Raw genomic sequence first — 14596 nt, 5'->3', positions numbered from 1 at the left:
TAGTCATCCCCAGAGACAAGTCTCCAGAGTGGAGTCCAACTATGAAGAAAGAGTAACTTTCAAGAAGTCTGTAAGCCCTAAGAAAGAACACAGTCGATGAAAGAGGTGTAATGGCTGATTCATTTATAATTAGACTTATGAAAGTCATCACTTTCTTCCTGAGTGCCTAGTTCTATGGCTTTTACTTGGATTTCATTCTCTCTGACCAGTGCATGGCATGTGACGTGCTGACTACCCTCTTCCTTCAGATTCTCTCCCTTTCGTATCCCTGATGGGAAAAAATTAAAACTTGCATGCTTAAAAACTGTTCTACCACAGCCATAAAATAAGAGGTAGTGGGCATAGTGAATAGAATGCAGTGTTTTTGACCTGGAAGATCTAGGTTCAAATCCTCCCTCTGACACATTCTACAAGGGCATAGACCAGTGGCAGCCTCTACACCTACATCAGTACAGGAAGTTCCCACACACGGCTTTCTTTGCCTGATAAAATAACAATTATGTTCCAAATATGTTTCAAATTGGTTGACTGATTCAGGAAAGAAAGCAGAAAGCATTCTCTCTTTAAGCAGAGGTTTTTAACCTTTTTTATGTTCACGGACTTCAAGCCAAAACCCCTTGCTCTATGGAGAACTTCTAGGAAGAACCCAGTCTCAGAGCTATAACGCCAGTAGTAAAACAAAAATTAAACAATAAAGAAATGTAAACTTAAAAGGAACAATCAAAATGAGGACTTATCCCTCATTCAGAAACTCTTTTCTACGCTGGCTACAGAACCACAATCTTTGAGTGTTTCTTGTGATGGTTTATAAGCACCACAGAGGAGCAGGAAGTTTTCTGCCGATACTTTAGAGAAAAGCGGGAAAACTGGTCTCTCCCATAAAGAGGCTATTGTGCTTTTCAAATAAGGAAGACAGTCTCTATGCCACTCACTGAGAAAGTATGCAAACTCATGAAGGGCATTCTACTCAGCCTCTCATGCCAATGGAATTCCAGCAAGCAATTTGAAAAGTCCTCTTATTACTGTGAGACCAATTTGAAGACTTCAGAGGTAAAGCAGCCCAAGGGCTGCTTGGTTGGTTCCTGGGTCGTTGATTTGTTTTTTGTTGTTGTTGGGGTTTTTTTTTTGGGGGGGGGTGAGAGGGAGGAGTTGAGGTAACATCAGCTTGTAGAACCAGTTCTATACATAAATCAAGACCCAGTTTACAAAGCCAGGATGATTCCAAATTAATTCTAGGTAAGTTGCAACCTTAAATAAACTGAACAATTACATATAGGCAGTAGTAATGTCCATAAGGCATTTCAAATGTATGGAAGTTTTTATTATTTCAATATTGTTCAAAATCATATTTGTTACTTATTGAAGCCTTTTTATATTTTGGCCCAAGATTTCATTGGTATGGAGAACTGCTGGTAAAGATACTCTTTCTTTCTTTCTTTCTTTTTTTCAAAGCAATTGGGGTTAAGAGGCTTGCCCAGGGTCACACAGCTAGTGAGAGTGTCAAGTGTTTGGTCTGAGGTCGGATTTGACCTCAGGTCCTCCTGACTTCAGGGCTGGTGCTCTACCCACTGCACCAACTAGCTGCCCCAAGGATACTCTTTCAAAAAGCAAATCAGCAATCCTGCTAGAATTTAGTTATAAGAGAGCACCTGAGACATTGAAGGTTTAAGTGACTTGCTAGGGGAAGGTCCCTCAACTGTCAGAAGTAGTACATACTTGAAACCAGGTTTTCCTGACTTTGTAACCGGATATCTATCCACTGCCATGCTGCCTCCTCATTGGAATTCTTGAGGTGACTCAATTTTCATAAACTTTATTTTCATATTTTTAAATGAATGCTTAGCTTTGCGTGCTAGTTGCTGTGAAACATGCTGGATGGGTCTACATTATCTAATAAGGCACTAGCCCCACCTAGGGGAGGCTATATGCATTACAAGCATGGAGTACTGCAGAGCCTCTTCCCGCTCATGCCTTGCAAATTCAAACCTATTTGAATGCCCTATCTACCATATCAAAATGAATGAATCATGAATACATACATACACACACACACACACACACACACACACACACACACACACACACACACACAGAGTTGCTGTCAGAAGAGTACTCTGGCCCCAGGATAAGGCAGTTCTGCTATGGCTTGAGCCCTAGATCATCTATCTCCCAGAATATCCATGCCTCACCCCTCGAAGCTGTCTAGCCATTGAAGCCTCAGAGTTGGGAGAATCTCAGTACTCAAACTCAGAACTTAAGTCACCTCTGGGAGCTAAATGGGTCAGAGAGACTTCAGCTGGAGCTCAGGGTTCAAAGGGCCTCATGATTTGGGTCTCAGAGCTCAGCTGGGTCCAGGAGGCTCAGAGCAAGACACGAACATTATTACATACTACTTTATATTATTCTTAGTATTACGTACTATTACACTATGAGTCAAGTAGGTTCATGAGCTGGATTGAGAACTTTATCACCATTATAAAGTGAATCCACTGGAACAGGTTTTCTGATCTCAAAATAACCAACATACAACTGATATTTGGAACACAGTCTATCATACCCAAACATCATATTGCCTCCCAAGCCCATATTGGATGCTGCCTGTACCTTTGTCCTCTGATATCTGCTCAGATTTTCTTACAAATAGCTCATGGGTCTTTAACTATCACCACAATACTTTCTGCAACATCTGACATCTGCAATATCCGTCCTTTATCCTCTCTCCTTGAGATTTCATGACTGTACTCTCTCTCGTTTGGCTGCTACTTCTCAGTGTCCCTCGTTGGATGCCACATGTCTCACCCCTAAACTATGGGTATCCCCTAAAGTTCTGTCCTGGCCCCTCCTCTCTTTACACTCTCTCTCAATGATCTCATCAGTTATCATGAGTTCAATTATCATCCCACCACCTCTGGGTGTCCTCTAAGGTTTTGTCTCAGGCCCCCTTATTTTATCCCTTGCAGATTTCATCCTTTCCCATGGGTTCCATTATTATCTCTATTCATATGATGCCAAGTTCTATATATTCAGCCCCAGTCCCTCTCCTAAGCTCCAGTCCGACATCACCGACTGTATCATCTCCAACTGGATGTCCCATAGCCTTTTCAAACTCAACATATACAATACTATAATTCATTATTCCCCGCCAAATCCTCCCTTTCCCCTATTTCTTTTGAGGACACTACCATCCTTTCAGTTACCTGGTTTGTGACCTTGGAGTCATTCTTGACTCTTCCCTCTCCTTCCCCTACTCCTCATTCAGTAGTTGTCTTGTTGATTCTACTTCCACATCTCTCAAATATATCCCCTTCTTTCGACTACAATGGATGCCACAGACCCCTAACACCTCTCACTTGTACTACTTCCAAAGCTTCTTAATCCATCTGCCTGACTCAAGTCTCTCCATCTAATCCATCCTTCACACAGCTGCCTACTTCATATTCCTAAAGCCTAAGTCTGACATCCCACCCCTGCTCAAGAAGATCCAATGACTGACTCCATTTCCTCTAGGCGCAAATATACCCTGCTCTGTCTGAAATTTAAAGCTCTTCATAATCTGGCTCCAGTCTAGCTTTCCAGGCTCACCGTACTTAATTTATCTTCAAAACCTCTGCATTCAAACCCACTCAGCCTGCTGTCTTCATCCTTGACATTCCATTTCCCATCTCTGTCTTTCTACCAGTTATCTTCCATACCTAGAATGAACTCCCTCCTTCCTTCTTCCTTTTAGAACCCCTATATTCCCTTTAAGGTTCAGCTCAAGTGCTACCTCCTACAGGACATCTACATGACATGACTATCCTGACATCTCCAGGTCCTGGTATCCAGTCTCCCCAATAAAATCTTGTATTTACTTTGTATATATTTTGTATTTCTGTATGTAGTTTCCCCAAGTAGAACATCAGCTCTTTGATGGGAGGGACTGTCATTTTTGTCTCCATATGCCCAGCACTGTGTTTGACACACAGCAGATACTTAATAAATGCTTGGGGGCAGCTAGTTGCACAGTGGATAGAGCACTGGCCATGGAGTAGACCCAAGTTCAAATCTGGCCTCAGACACATAACACTCACCAGCTGTGTGACTCTAGGTGAGTCACTTAACCCCAATTGCCTCACCAAAAAAAAAAAATTACCTTTAATAAATGCTTGTTGAGGGTATGTAATTGACTCCTAAATCTGTTTTTCCAGCCCCAACTATCTTCTGAGCTTTGATCTTATATTTACAGCTACCTGCTGCCCTTTTCCATTTCAATGTCCAGCTATCACCTCAAATTCATTATGTCCAAGTCTCCCAAACTCATCAAGTATCCCAAGTCCAGCTCTCCCTTCTGATTTCTCTTATTACTATCAAAAGTACTATCATCTCCCACTCACTCACATCCACAAACTTGGGGTCATTTTTTGCTTCTTCCTCTTCCCTCATCCTCTAGCTACAACCATTCACAAAGCTCTAGTGATTATTCTATTTTCTTTTCAGGTCTACAGCACCTGGGTCCGATAAAACCCAGTTTAGACCATTGGTATATGAGTCCCTGATTAACAGGACCCAATTCTGCAAATGGTTTCAGCCCAGGACTTAGTATATTCATTATGGTTTGAGGTTATTTTGTTTTTGTTTTTAAAGATGAAGACACTTGGCCTTAGATCATTTTCCTTCCCATCTCCCAGGCAACACATAGTGTTTTTCTTCTGCCTAACACCTGGGCTCACCCCATGTGGCTCAAAACTGAAGGCATTCCAGGCCAAGAGCCTTAAGTTACAGCTGATTCTGAAACAACAGGATCTGCAAGGGGGGAAAAAAACAGAAACAAAAACAAAACCTAGACTCAATTCCTTGCCCCAACTTAAATGGGAAAAGTCCTTTTCATTGTAAACAAGAGTCAAACTGAGACAAGGGCCTAAACACAGAGATGACTGATCCAGAAACAGAGCAAGACAAGGACAGATACTCTATTTACTCAAACTTTTATTTTTTTTGTAAAAATTTTCTCACTTCCTAACATTTTTGTATAAATGTTACAAGTTGTGTGCAAAGAGGGTTAGTAGCAGAGGAACAGGAAAGGAAGGAATAGGGGTTGAACCAGATAATGAAGAGACCTAGAGGGGCATTTGGGGGCAGGAGGTGGGTAAAACCCACCACAGTGGCCTCTCCTATCCAAAATGCCACTAGCTCTAAGTTCTAACACTCAGACACATTACAATTCTTCTGCTAAATTCTTAATGCATCTTTTTTTTTTTTAAGTCAAGGATCATTTCCACTGTCCCCATGTCCTGCTCACCCATTCCAAAGACTCAGTCCTTCCTGCTACCGGGTCAAACAATGAGCCTGATCCCTTCACTCCAAGGGAAAACTAAATCATTCATCTTCAGCCCCCAGCCCATGAAAGGACACAGAGGTTCTATACTTCAGGGCCTAACCTTGGACCTGGTGGACTTATTGGGATGAAGGGGAACAGGAAATGGGGAGGCCTTCTGTTCCTTTTGCTCTTGGTTTACAGATCGGTCCCATAGGTGGAATTGTACTTCAGAGAAAAATATGGACTTGCTCTCCCACAAGCTTGGCTTCCCTTCAGCCATCAATATTATCTACTAGACTTTAAGATCCATAAGGGCAGGACCATATCTTACCTATATTTTCTATCTCTTTTCAAACTTAGTGGTTTGCACACTGCCAATGCTTAATAAATGTTTATTAAGTCAATTAATTCCATCCACTGCTGGGGAGTCTAAGAAGGAAGAGGACCAAAGCTATGCAGCTCGAACACAAGAGCTACCTTTCCTTTCCCATCCCTTTCCACTGCTCATTATAGCTTTTGCTTTAGAAGGTGGACTCCAAGAAGATTGTGTCAGGGAGACAAAGTAGTTCCTGTACTTGAACTTTCAGAGAAAGAAGGGGAATATAAATATGTCTTTCCCTCCAAAATAAAGCAGTCACTTAGAAAGGAGAGTGCTCACTTCAGAGTTCCACATTTTGTACCAACTCAGAGGAAATAAATTACATTCCCTCTCTCTCTCACTCCACTCCTCTATTAAGGAAAACCTTTTAGATTAGATACCCCTCCTCTCCCCCATTTTGTCTTTATGCCCCAGTGTCCCCATTCCAAACACCTTACCTCTTGAAGACCAACACGGGCCACTGCAGGGTTAGTCCCCAAAGTCCTTACTGTCTTCCCCAAGTGCTTTACTGCTCCCTAGACCGGAAAAAGAATCCCGAACCAAAGGATCCTAATATCCTCTAAGGATCCGTTTCTCTGATTTTTCCCACCTCTATCCTTCCATCTATCCTCTATCCTTCCCAACTCCCCTTACCTTGGCAACCCCAGGGAGAGAAGACTCAACCCCAACCTCCAGTCCCAGGACCACTACCTTTTTAGCTTCAGATCCCTAATTCCTCAGCCTAGAATGATCACTACTCCCTGCTCCCCACCACACCCTCCCATTGGGATCTCCTTCCCCACCCAGGCCAGCCTGCCCTCCCCAACCTTCCCATCCCAAATCTGCCTCCCAAAGTTTATTCAGCTTCTTTGATCATCAGGGCTACCCTCGCCCGCTTCCCCAATGTCCCCTAGTTCCTCTTCATCCACCAGCTCTGCCCCAGGCTCTCCGGGCCGCAGAGAAGGCCCCATTAATCCCAACCCGCTCCCACCTCCTCCCCCGTGGAGCTGGCGTTGGTGCCGCCGGGCCTGAGCTTTGTGGCGGAAGCCCTCGCCGCAGTCCGCGCACGTATAGGGCCGCTCCCCTGAGTGGGTACGCCGGTGGCGAAGCAGGTTGGAGGAGACGCTGAAGCGCTTGCCGCAGTCCGCACAGGCGTAGGGCCGCTCACCTGTGTGCGTGCGCTGGTGCTGAATCAGAGCCGAGCTCTCCCCGAAGCGTTTTTCGCAGTACGCGCAGCCGTAGGGCTTCTCCCCGGTGTGGATACGCTGGTGTGTGACCAGGTTGGAGTGCTGCGAGAAGCCCTTGCCACACTCCCCACAGCGGTGGGGCCGCTCACCTGTGTGCGTCACCTGGTGCCTGACTAGGTCGGTGCTTCGGCTGAAGCCCTTCCCACATTCCCCACAAATTGTGGGCCGGTCCCGGCTCCGCCGCCGGCGTTTCCGAGGTGGCATCTGGGGCTCCCCACTGCCAGGACTAGGTGGAGCTGCTACTGACGCTGCCATCGGGGGCAATACCATCAGCTCCTTAAGCTTTTCATAGCCGCGGGCAGGGGGTAAGGGAGTAGGGGGCGCCAGCTTCCGGCCTCGACCACGACCAGCATCCCCATCACGAAGCAGCCGTGGCTGCTGTAGTTCAGGTTCCTCCTCCTCTTCCTCTTCACCATCCCCGGATGGAGTTGTGGCCAAGAGCTGCTGTGGGCTGCCATTCCCCTCCTCCTCTTCTTCTTCCTCATTCTCACTCCCATCTCCTAGAGGGGAAAGGGTAGGATGGAGGGAAAGAGTCCGGCTAGCAGTCTCGAGATCACTGAATCAATCAGGTCTGCTGCTATTGAGAATTTGGGGATCTTTCTATGCATCCCCTCCTAACTTCTTTCCCTACCACTGGCCTTTGCACCCTTGCCCCAACCTAGCTACGTCCGCACGTGGTGCCAAAATAATAATAATAAATACCTTTTGGGAAGGGGGGGAGGGACTGAATAAAATAATTGTGGTCGTATGTTTAAAATGATAATGTGACAAATGCCATTGGGAAGATTGCTGGAAAGGAGAAATTGAGTATTCAGGTAGAAAAAGGGTAAATCTTAAATGGGTTCAAATCAAAGGATTAATCGAGGAAAGAGTGCCTCGATCCTACAAGCTAATTTTCTGAAAAGTCCTGGGACCCGGGAGAGGAAGGCAGGGAGCCAGAAAGCACTGCATGTCAGCCATATATCTGGAAATAAGAGATCCAAGGGCTACAAAACAATCCCTGCCTGACGCCAAAAAAGAAAAAGGGGAGGGGGGGGAGGAAGGCTAAAGGACATATTTTTCTCCTCCTCTGAAACCAGTTCGTGGTCCTGACTTTACTTCCCTTGTCTTCCTCTGACTTCACCTTTCCTGGGTCCAGCTCCTTCCTTTTCTACCTCAAGTTAATCTTTGGCCAGGTCAAAACAAGATTAAAAAAAAAAAAAACCATCCCTTCAAGCCACCCTTCCTCTGATAAGCTCATGACATAAAGCACTTTAAAATCTGACTACTTGATTCTAAATAACGGGAAAGAAGGGATTTGAGTAATCACAAGGTAATTAAAATTAATCAGAAATTCTTTGAAATGTATTATAGGTTACCCCCCAGAATAAAGCAAATCCCTCATTCATGAAAAATTAATGATTATAGAAAGTTCATTATTTCCACAATTAAAGTTAATTATTTCCAAAATAATTAATTGCTTCAAAGTTGCTTGATAACTCACTGTGTAGAAACTTTTACCAAAACAAAAAAACCTTGTAAAGAATACCCCCCCCCAAAAAAATACTGCCTTTTCAAGTATCTAATAGCTTTCACTAGGGCTGTTAAATAACAGGAGATACTAAGGATAAAATAAGGATAAAATTTAGAACAACTAAAAATTTTGAATTACTGGGACATTTTACAATGGGATAGAGTGGTGAACAAACACAACAGAACTTACTACCATTCAGGACTACCCCAAAAGAATAATTGGTAATAGTAGCTCAAGTGAATATATCACTTTACACCTTTAAAGTGTTTTACATCCATAATGTCCCAAAGGCTCTCAGTTTCTGGTACAATATTCCAGTTCTAGCACAACATTTATATTTTTTTACTTCTCCTTGGTGTTGTTTTATCAGAAATTATCATTTTTTTCTTTTTAAATGTGTAATTATAAAAGATTTCCTAAATTCATAGGTATGATTTTCATGACTTTTCCCCTGAAGGACCATATCTTCAATTTTGTGATAAAACCCAATAGGAAAAATGTAATTTGATACACAGATCCTGTTCAACGCAGAATTTTTCAGTAAAACCTCTGTTCCATAAGATAAATTATGCCAAAGTCTGGTTATACCTACGTGTAATTTTTCTTTACATTTTCTTTAGACTAACAGAAAAATGGGGTGTGGAGGGTGAAGATAGCCCTTGAAAAAAATTCATGATAAATAATCTATAAAGTTGATAATCTGCCTGTGGATACTAGAAAGCTGACTCACTTATCTAATTTAGTTTCACAACAACCCTGTGAGGAAAAAGAGAGACAGGTATCATTTATTCCCATTTTCCAGATGAAGAAAGTAAAATACAGAGAAGTTATATGATGAGGCAACAAAAAGATTCAGCGACACCACCAGGACTAAAATCCTAGTCCAGTTTTTCACTCACTAAGCTATTTTCTAACTAAACTATATGCCATCTAGGGTTCTTGAGTTAAGACACCAAATGGAAATTCTGTTCCTTCAGAAAGTGGATAGCAAATTAAGGTTTGGCCAAAAATGACCACTGCAAGGTTCTGGATAGCATACTGTAAAGTGAAGGCTGATAATCCTAAAAAGTCCACAAATGTAGGAAATACTGCTGAGGGGTCAGAGTTTATGAATTAAGCAAGGATGAAATAGAAAGGCAAAGAGTAGAGACCAAGAGTAGTATGAGAGAATAGAAATAAAGGAAAACAACAAACATAGATCAAATTTAGAGCTGGTAGAGATATCAAAGATCATCTAACCTAACTCCCTCATTTTGTAGATGAGGAAACTGAGGCCTATAGACTAACTTTCACAGTGTCACAAATGAAGTAGCAGAACTAGAGTTTGAATCCAAGCTTTCTAGTATTCTTTCTAAAGTTTTTCTTTGTTTTTGGTGATTTTGAGACTTTTTTCCCCAGATTATTCTCAAGTCATCTAGGTTGCAGCTGGCTGTATTACATACTGTTCCATGATGTAAGATGGGAGGAGCCCAGATCATATCTCCACGTCCCCTGCACACACACACACACACACACACACACACACACACACACACACACACACACAAAAGAAAAGAAAGAAATGTGAAAAGAAACCTAGGAAACCTCGGTCATAAACAGGAGAGCCCAGATCTGTGAAACTTCATGACTTCAAGGGAGCTTCCGACTTTTTCTGTGCCTTAATTTCTCTTTGTAAATATGTGGATTCCTCAACAGATTAATCAGTTAATGAAAGCTACTGGAATTTACCAATTGTAATACATATAATATACACATATACATATAACATATATAATATATACACATGCATGTGTATATATTATACACATGTATAATATACATGCATACACATGTATGTAATATACCTATGTGTATGTATATACTGATGAAGCCTAGTCAATTCCTAGCCTGTAAACACCCATCCCCAAATCTACATTGCCATTATATCCTGATTCTTTCATCACTCATGCATCATCATCACTTTCTGCCCTGTGAAAAGACTGTGCTAAAGACCCCCAGACTCAACCTTAAAGTCTCTCGGTCTCTTTCATTTCGTGGCCTGGAACTATTTGAAAATGACCATCACCCAGTCCTTATAAAGAAAAGTTCCACAGGCTTGGGGGAGATGGCCTCTTTACTTTCTTCCCTCACCTGAATGAACTCCTTGCGGGATATCCCTGTCCTCAGAGCACCGAAGGTCCAGCACACATGCTTCATCCCCTCGCTCCATCTTGGAGGTCAAGTTGGGTTTCCAGGGAGCTCTGCTCAGAAGGAGGAAGGAAACAACTCAAATCACTGACTCTCCCTGGGATGAATCAAGAAACAAAGAGCTCCTTCATCCTAGTACCTATGTGGCCTTTCATTCCCTTAGGAGAAACACTGACCAACTTTCCCATAAGCCAACTGTTGAAGGGACCTAATAAATCCATTAGTGTTACTGGTTGGTCTCTATCTAGCTAAAAGGCAATCCAAACTGCCATGGCTACCATTGCTATTCCTGGCCTCCCCCCCAAAAAATAAAAATTCTGTCTAAGGAAGAACCATTAAATTCACAAAAATGCCATCTCTTTGTCCCCATCAAACTGAGAGACATGAAGGCAAAGTCAATATTCACCAGTACAATTTCAGAAAAGCCAGAAGGAAAAAGTAATGATGGAGCTCTGCACAGAACAACAGAAGCTGCTGGACCCCAAATGGTCAAGATGCTGTTCATGGAATATGCACAAAAGTGCTAACATTTTCTAAGCTCAGTTGCCACAGCCTCTTTATATAACTATAAATTAAAGTAAGGTGAGTACGTGGGATCCTAAGAAACAGGCCAGATCAGATCCTTCAGAACAGAGAATATATCACTGCCTTCCCAGTAGGTAATCTATAGCCCTGCCCTTCATATCCTGCAATTTCTCCTCAGCCTGAGGACTATTTGATAACAATTTCTCGAAGTCCTTCAGACTTGGAAAGAACACACACATCAAACAGACCCACCTTCTGGTCTACCTATTGCTCCTCCCCAAAACTACTGTTTCTTTCTCCTACTTTCTTCGATTCCTTTCCAAAACACCAACATTCAAGAGCCTTCTCCTCTTAAATCCCTCCCCAACATTTGTTTCTATAAAGCCATCCTCCAGCCTCCCACTTCAAGTTTTGCTTAATATGTTGATTTCACCAAAAACTTACATTTATTAAACAATCACAAAAAACATAACATTGTCTTAGTTGTTTGGGCTAGATATGGTTCATGTTCTCAGGAAATGTAGAATTCTTGGGGATATGGTGCAGATGACAAAAGTAAATTTAATAAAACACATATAAAGGCAAAAAACTATAATTATGACAAATGCCAATTAATAAATATATATAGAAATGAAAATTTACAAATTTCAGTGAGTTGCTGCTGTTGGAAAGATTCTCATAGAAGATACAGGGTTAGATTCTAAAAGACTATATGGATCTTAAGAGGAAGGGGAAAGGAAAGGTAATAGACAATGTGTGTAAAACAGTTTGAAGGTTTGCCTAGCAATTATTGAGAATACTGTTTGGAAGGCAGGGTGAGATGTCATTACACAGAAAAGAGACTGGACAAAGCACTTCTTTGATGCCTAAATGTAGGACTTGGTACTGGGAACCACTGGGGAAAACTACATCACGGCTCTGATGTGGATAAATTGCATTTCTGGGGCCATTCTAGAAACATAACAGCCTGAAGGGCAGAGATTCTGAAATACAGGAGCTAAATTAGAGTAGCAGGAATCAAATCATAAGTTAACCAGTTAGGACAAAGGCTTTGGTGATGAATTTAAGGTGAAAGAACAGAAATGAAAGACTGGTGCAAAAAGCAGTAGAAAGATACGGTAATGGACTAGACACGGCAGTAAGATATGAAGGCAAAGCATGCCTCCTCAGAATTACAGGCTTGACAGACAGACAAGAATCTGGTTGATAAGGGAAGCTGGGTAAGAGAAGATAGAAAGCAAAGATGGTCCATTTATACTACAATGACTTTCCAGTGACAATAAGATACTTTTGTGGAAAGGTCCCTACAGGATGTGGGAGCTGCCCTGGCTTAGCACAGAGTCCTAGGCTATATAAGTCTAACATTATATTTTACAGAGCAGCAAACTGAGGCCCAGAGAAGTTAAATTACTTGTCCAGGGTTACACAGTAGCAGAGTCAAGCCTCCTCACTTGAAGTCCACTGTTCTCTCCACTATATTGAACTGTGTCTCTAGTAACTTATCTTCCTATAGAACCAATTACTGCATATATGGCAATTCAAACCTTCAGAAAGGAAGGGCTTTTCTAGGAGGTGAATACTCAATGCTATCACCACACTGATGTCTCCCTTCTCTAAATTCCTATACTCTTACTGTTTATACCATCTGTCCTGGTACTTAATCAGATCCACCTAGCACTGTCATATAAACATTTCACAACTAAATTATAAGCTTCCATAGAATAAGAACTATGTTATAATCATATTTGTATTACCCACAGCAAACAATTCATTGTATAATATTAAGCACGCAAAAAAGACTTGTTGAATTAAATAATGAAGCCAAAAACAAATGCTCTGGGAATCCCAACAGAGGTTCCCATAGCATAAGCCTAGGTTACCTATTACGAGGTCCCTTCCAACTCTGAGACCCTCAGATTCACTATGACAGTAGAGGGAGACCCAGAATACCCGTAGGGTCAGGAAGCAAATGAAGAGGGCAAAGGTCAAAGCATTTATAAACCAATGGCTATATCAAAAGCACAGGTGTTAGGCTTTAGAACTGGAAAGGATCACAGACTTCATCTGGTCCAGACTTCTCATTCTGCACATAGGTACTGAAGATTATAAAGTCATAGGAAACTTTACCAAGGGCGCAGAGCTTGGCCTCATTCATCACCCTTACTATTCAGTGCAATTCAAAGCTACTTCCACCAGACACCTCAAGTTGTATAGGGCTCAGCTGTTCTAGTATTTTTTTTTTGAGGAGGTCAGTTTTTAAAGACTTTGTGAGCAGAAAGGCCAGAGAAGCACTGGTGCCAAACTGAACTTTTGGATTTTGTCACAAGGAGGTTATTGTATATTCCATGACAGAAGAGAAAGAACCTACAGTAAAGAGAATGCAGAGCAAGTTCAATGTTCAAAGTGCTATGCACTAATAATAGTGTCTTATAACTGATAGGCACTCAATAAATATCTACCTTTCATTTCATGGACTGTAAGCTCCTAAAAGACCTAATGTCTCTGTATCATGAAAAAGCAATGGATGATGTCCTAGGCCCAGGAAATCTTTAGTAAATTTTTTTTTTTATCACAATGGAGACTTAGCCATCTTCTCCAAAAGTTCTTAGTCTTTCCAGCTTGGCCTATTTAATACATCAATGGCTAATAACTATCCAATCACAATAGAAACCCAGGCCAGTCAGTTTAAGAAACATCAAATACCTAGCAGGGTAAGAGGCTGGGGAGGGGGGCAGACAAGGGGATGAAATGAAGTAGTTGTGTAGTATTTTTGCTTTCTTGTTGGGAAGAAGAGGTGACAATCAGGAAAGGAGGCCTGAGGGAAAGGTCAGAATGCCAGGAAGAAAGGTACCAGCAGAGTGAGCCTAATAAGGCCACTCCTAGAGAACAGGTGGTCAAATGACCAAAGGGGAAATGGTTATTCTGTTCAACCAACTATATTTATTAAGTACCAATTACAATGCATTTGCTCGGCAGGGGAAATACAAAGTTAGATAATCCTCTTAAAGAGCTAACCAACTAAAAAAGTGATACACAAATACCTATAAAAACAAAACAACACACTTAGAGCATAGGAATGGTACAAGGTGCTACTGCTAGGTGCAGAGGAAGAAATGATGGCACAGGACCTGAGGGAACTAAAAGGTTGAGAACCCCAACTCCTGAATGGCAAGTTCCAGGAAGAACAGCAGTATTGGAAGGATGGAAGGGAAGCCAGAAGGGGTAAAATGGAATCAGGAGGAGGCCCAAGGAAGGAGAAAGAAAGGCAGGGCAGGGAAAGGAATTAGAACAAGATATGACGCAGGGAAAGAAGCAAAAAGTTTAAGGGGAAGAACTGGAGAGGAAGAACAAGAAAGGCAGGGAGAAAAAGCAAAAGATGAAAGGAAGGAGAGAAGCAGATAAATAGTGAAGGAAATAAAGGAGTGAAGTGGAAAAGCAAAGAAGATGAAGGAGGAAAGAGAAAAATGAAG

General features: G+C 42.0%; 1 protein-coding gene across 1 annotated transcript in view; it reads right to left on the bottom strand.

Moving 5' to 3' along the window:
• Positions 1-14596, bottom strand: part of ZNF316 (zinc finger protein 316) — a 108433-nt gene that overhangs the window by 93266 nt on the left and 571 nt on the right. The gene's annotated exons all lie outside the window — the stretch shown is intronic.

This window comes from Phascolarctos cinereus, unplaced genomic scaffold (genome assembly GCF_003287225.1).
Source record: "Phascolarctos cinereus isolate Bilbo 61053 unplaced genomic scaffold, phaCin_HiC Scaffold_4;HRSCAF=312, whole genome shotgun sequence".
Taxonomy (NCBI): domain Eukaryota; kingdom Metazoa; phylum Chordata; class Mammalia; order Diprotodontia; family Phascolarctidae; genus Phascolarctos; species Phascolarctos cinereus.
The sequence above is the reverse complement of the archived record's forward strand: the minus strand, read 5'-3'. Positions and strand labels throughout refer to the sequence as shown.